Source organism: Pipistrellus kuhlii, unplaced genomic scaffold (genome assembly GCF_014108245.1).
Source record: "Pipistrellus kuhlii isolate mPipKuh1 unplaced genomic scaffold, mPipKuh1.p scaffold_m20_p_1, whole genome shotgun sequence".
Lineage (NCBI taxonomy): Eukaryota > Metazoa > Chordata > Mammalia > Chiroptera > Vespertilionidae > Pipistrellus > Pipistrellus kuhlii.
In genome coordinates this window covers 124,182,708-124,188,707 of record NW_023425404.1, presented here as the reverse complement: position 1 = coordinate 124,188,707, position 6,000 = coordinate 124,182,708, and positions in this window count along the sequence as shown.

The window sequence follows — 6,000 nt, the reverse complement described above, 5'->3', positions numbered from 1 at the left end:
AGGGCTGAAAACAACTCTGTCCAACTGCTTTTCTGATAGTTGATATTTATTTAACAAATGAACTAAAATTTCTTTGTGTGTTTGGACTTGAATGTTTAGGTAATATTTGATTAATTTATGTAAGCTGAGAACTTCTTATGATTACTTATATCCTGGGAAAGATAGCTCCAATAAGGGAATTCAAGTCATTTTTTTTTCTTTCCTATTCTGTTGGGCTTCGTTCTGGCTATGTACTACTTACATTATTGTGTTTATCCATCAGTCTGTCCATCATCTGTTTATCTATCGACTCATCTGTGTATATTTCTACTTTGTACTAGTATCTATCCACCTGTCTGTCTTGGATCTAGGAATTACATGAGAAGTTTTCAAGTTTGAAGAGAATTGCTTCACTTATTGTCTTTCTAATACATTTAACATTCTCACCTAATTGGAATGGGGTATTTAGCTAAACATACAGGCAATGCTTGATGCTTTTGGTAACATTGAAAGAGGGTTGGGACAAAGAGGGGGCACAGATGGATTAATTGATAGCGTTAGACTGTCTTTATTCCTAAACATGAGAGAGCATACTTTCTATATATCTATTATTTTCTTGCTTTCCATTTAGCTGAGACTGCAGAAAATATAGAAATTACATTTGAACATAGGAAATGGTTTCTGATAAAAAAAAACAACACATTTATTTCTCTCTCTCTCTCTCTCTCTCTCTCTCTCTCTCTCTCTCTCTCACACACACACACACACACACACACACACACACACACACTCACACACACCTAAAAGTGAATCAGAGGCTCCCCAGAACCATATGGGAATTGGTGCCCTGAAGGGGAGGGGCTGCATTCCAGGGTGGGGGGCACTGACTGGTATGGCCTGTTTTGCTTGGTTGGTTGGTTGAAATCTAATTCATAGAGCTGGGTTTCTTTCAATATCTGAGATCAATCATAACAACCAGGCTATGCAGAGGAAATTTATGGGTTCCAATGTTGTTTCAAGCATTTCAGTTTATTTTCATTCACATAGAAAAAAAATGGGGAAACAAATTAGATTTGTACTTTAAATTGCATTGGAACAAAAAATATGATGTTATATTGTTTAATTTTATAAGAAACCCTTGAAAGAGTCAAACATTGAATCTAAGCTAGGTGCCAAGTGCTCTATTAGGTCTGTCCTAGGGCTATAAATATCATATTTTACTGTGCAAACATCACGTGGCTGACTAAGGAAAATATGGACTGTATAATATTTAAAGTAGCTTTGAGTGGCATAACTTGGAAAGATATTACACTTATCAGTTATTGTGGAGGAAATCATCTCATAGTATTGATCCCATGTATAATATTTCCCCTTGTACTATATTTCCCTGGACATTATTCCTTGATTTTTATTAATCAATAATAAATTTGCTATGGAATGTAAAGAGAATTTAAGGAGTACTTGAGAACGTATTGTACCACTAAATTTACTCAAACTTTCCTACAGAAAAAAAAATGTTTTTCATTGTAAGAAATTGTATATCCTCATTTCACTAAAAATAATACATATCTTACTTCAGATTAGTCTTTATTTGAAAAGATTTTAGGGATCTTAGAAATATGTAAACATTTTATAGAAATATAGACATATTTCTAAATATATCCCCTTTTAATTGGATCTCATCTTTTGACTCCCTTAATACAAATAGGACCCCATCCTAACAAAACAAACAAAAACAATAACCAAACCAGAGCACTTAGGCTATATTTAGGTATCAGAAATTTGGTTTTCTCAAGACTATATCGATGTCTGAGACATACTTTCAATTATAAGGAGGCAGAAATTAGTCCAGAAAACTGTAAGGCAGGATGTGGGATTCTCTGTTATTTGGAACAAGGGCTAGAGGAAAAGGGAAAATTGTACAAAAGGGGAACAGGTGTCTGGAGAAATTCCTGTCAAGCGCCAGGGCAATCGGAAGGACAGGAGGAGCTCTGTTTCCTGTGGGGTCACGTGTTATCAGGTCCGTACCTATTCTGGTTGACCTTCTGTTGCCCAGTGGTCTGAACAGGACCAGATACAATGGTAAGTGCCATGCTTAAATATACCACCTTGAAGTTTTATACTGTCTTTATGTCATTTGTTTGGTAGTTCTCATCCCCACGTGGTCTGTATAACAAAGACCATTTTGAGAACACAAGAAAACCATGCTATTTTAAAGTCAACGTCTTTCAGACGCTTCAAAGGAAGATGGCTGCTGATCCATTCCAGGGATGACTGGGAAGTCAACAATAATGCTCTGAATTTTTTCTCAAAGAGAAGAAGAAAATATTTAATCAGAAAGCAGTTTGAAGACTTAAAACAAAAGGTCATGCAGTATTATCAGCTCCTGTGCAAGACCTGACCTTTGATGAGCAGAGTCCTGAGAACTATGGGACAGCTGTCAGTGTGGAGCCTTATAGGGAGTTGAGGAATCTCTTTCACAGTCCTAGGGAAGAGAAAGGAAAACTTGCTGAGACCTGAGAAGGCTGCACAGGCCAAATAGTGGTGGGAGTAAAGACGAAGGACAGTCTGGTTTGCTCCTGACCAGCAGGTACTATTAGAATATTTGTACCAACACATTTCATGTTTTAGACTAAGAAATGGGATAAGATTGTCCTAAAACATCCAAGCCAGTGGTCTTCAATTGAGGTGATTATGGCCCTTTCTCTTGCTGTCCTCTGGCCCTGTCCCCTCCCCTCCAGGGGAAAACTGAGAAATGAATGGGGAGCTATCTTGGAGGATGGCGGTTGTTGCTGGTATCTAGTGAGTGGGGGTCCAGGATGCGGCTGCATGTGCTGCAGTGCATGGGACACTCCCACCACAGTTACCTGGGCTGAAATGTCAGCAGGGTTGAAATTGAGAAAACATAGTATAAACTCCTTGGAAGGAAATGAGTTTGATATCTTCAATTTATTTATAAATGTTCTCATGTGTATAAGAAATCTAAATAATAATTTTATATTGATGATATAGTTATATAGTATATAAAAGGTATATTTTTATATATAATATGTAATTATATATTATATAGAGTTATATTTATAGACAGAAATATTGATACATACTCAAATTTATGTATTGAATACATATCTATATATAACACATATATATTTAAGGTATAGGTTTATGCATAAATACACATATACATGTATATTAAAAGGAAAGGCAATATTGGCTTATAAAGCTAAAAGTGTTAATTTGTAGGAAAATATGGTAGCAATGTATTTAGTATGTCTAGTTCTATAGGACCTCAGTCACTCCTCTAAGCCTGTTTCCTCATATGTAACAGAGTGACAAAAAATATTTACTTCACAGTTTTAAGAGCATCTATATATATAAAAGCCTAAGTGACCATCCAACCGTTCAACTATCTGATCGGTAGCTATGATGCATAATGACCATTAGGGGGCAGATGCTCAACACAGGAGCTGCTGAGTTGCAGTGGCTTGGCAGCTGTGGTCTCAGGTGACGCACCAGGAACTAGAGAGGAAGGAGCCTGATTCCAGGATCTGTCACCTGAGAACTGCCCTTTCTCAATCTGGGATCCCTCAGGGGATGTTGGAGAGCCAGTTTCAGCCTGATCCTCACAGGCCAGACCAAGGGACCCCCTCTAGTTAAATAATAAAAACACTCATCTTAGTGTTTGTGCATAATAAACTGAATAAATATTTGTTAATCTTCAGTTTTTAGCATTATACCTGATTTATTACATGGAAATGAACCTAAGCTCAGAGTGGTTCACAAAAATAATATGTTAATATGGTTTCTTTGGGGTTAATTAAAATAATAAAATTCTCATTAAGAATTCTTGTTCCTTGCCACAAACTGAAAAGTGAGCAAAGATAGTGTCTGCTGATGGAATTCTGCCTGGAGGAGGCAGAGAGGTTATGAAAGTCAGTCTGTCACCATGTGGAAGAACCCACTGCCCGTGGTAACAGACTGAGATCTTCTGGAAGGATAGCCTGTGAGCCTACTGAATAACCACAAAACATGAGCTCACCATTGAGTAACTCTTCTTAGCTTGTGTACATCATGAAGTAAGTCACTTCTTGAGCACTTCCGAGGACAGGGAAGGTACCTGTCCTTATTTCTCCCCAGTTCTCTTAGCAGAGTTTAAATTTTAAAAATGATCTTATGGAGCTTTCCCGGCTGTGACGTGTATAAGAATGTTCTGAAAAGCAAACTACTTGTTCTGGCTGGTTGAGTAATCAGCTATGCTATCAGTGGCATCTTCTTGTTTGCAGACGAAAAAGAATGCTTGAGGAGCTGCAAACCTTCCAGTCATTGGCTGTCTGGAAAGGGACCTACTGCAGCTGACTCAACTGAGCTTTGCCCAACAATGTGAGCTCTGGTGCCTGGATGCTAGGTGATTCAGGGGCAAAACCATCTGAATTTTTACAGGGAAGGGTGTCAGTGTCTGATGCATAAAAAAGGGCATACACTCTAAATACAGGGGAATTTTGGAGAGTTAGTTTTATTTTCCCTGGAACCCTACATGTCTTCCCCTCTGGGGATGTCCCCAAACCAGCAATAATATGATGATGTCCCTAATTTTAACAGAAACGACACACATTTCCCAGAAGTGCCCTATCTGCTGACGGAGCTGAAGTTCCCAATCAGAAAATGAAACTGAGCTTCCACATTCCTCTGAAGAACCTTGAAATGCTTGGCCGTTGAGATCCTTCAGAGTCTGTTTACCTGGATAATCTCTGAGTCCTGCTCATTAGACAGACAGACAGAGGGATGGATGGACCTGCTGATCTAGGCCACTGTCCCATAGCCCCTACCTAAGGCTTTTGCCAACTTCTTTAGGATCTGGAAACCAGGCCTCTGCATTCCCAGACAACCACATGTCTCTCAGAGGTTACAGTCCTGCACATTTCTGGAAGCCTGTTTTCAAAAGTCCTATGCTATCTTTGGGAAAACAGGTATGTGTGGGAAGAAAGTCTCCTAATTGCTCAAAAGTAGCTATGGCAGGAAATGGTTTATGAAGGAACACCTTGGGTAGCTTTTCTATGTCAATAGCAAAACAGGAGTCCCTGGAGCAGTAGACCAGAAGTCCCAGCAGAGAATACAAACCAAATTAGACAAGAATGACACACAACCTGAAACAAGGGAACGTGATCTGCTCCACGTGCTTCCTGGAACTTGGCCTGTTTTATTACCAGTTGACATCATTTTCCTAAAAAAGGCCTAACATGTAAAAAAGTGCCTGGATGATAGAGCTAACATTTCATGACTTGTCCTTCTATTCTCTCTCCAAAATGAGATAATGTGTCAGGTTTCAAATATGTTCTAGATAACTCTGAAAGTGATGGGTGTTCTCACAGTGGTCCTGAGTCAGGGGTGCTGCAGCTGTGTGTCTTCGTGTCTGCCCAGAGCAAGTCCCCTCCACTCAGAATAGGACACATACAGCTTATTTTATTGTGAAGTTGAAGTCCCAGGTTGAGTGGGAAGTTGTTTCTTTTTCCTGCGAAGGGAATTTCCTCTGAAAAGGAGAACAGAGTTCTCTAATATTTTTCATGAATAAAAGAACACCCATTACCTAAAAGGCAGGCATCACATCCAGTATGGGCCACACACTTTCCTTCGGGTAATTAAACCTTCCCACAGACCAAGAAAGGGAGGGGAGATTCCCTGTCATGGGGGAGGGCTGACTGGGGATCTCACTCCAGCCTCTGGGTCTCAGAGAGCTGGCTGGTCTTGCCCCTACCCCAACACTGTTTCCATCACAACAGAGCTGCTTCCAGTAGCGAAGCATCTTCAAGAAATACGAGCTTGGGCTGGTTACCCGGGAGTACAGTAAACGAGAGGCCAGATGCATGCTGCTGCTTAGCTCTGCCTTTATTGAGCTATCTGTTTTCATTATTTCAATCAATGCTGTTATCAGTGTTTTCTCTGGAAATGTAAGCAAATGGGACCGTGTAGAAAATCCAATAAATAAGTAGTAGGCAATGAACAGAGAACATCCACTGTGGTTTG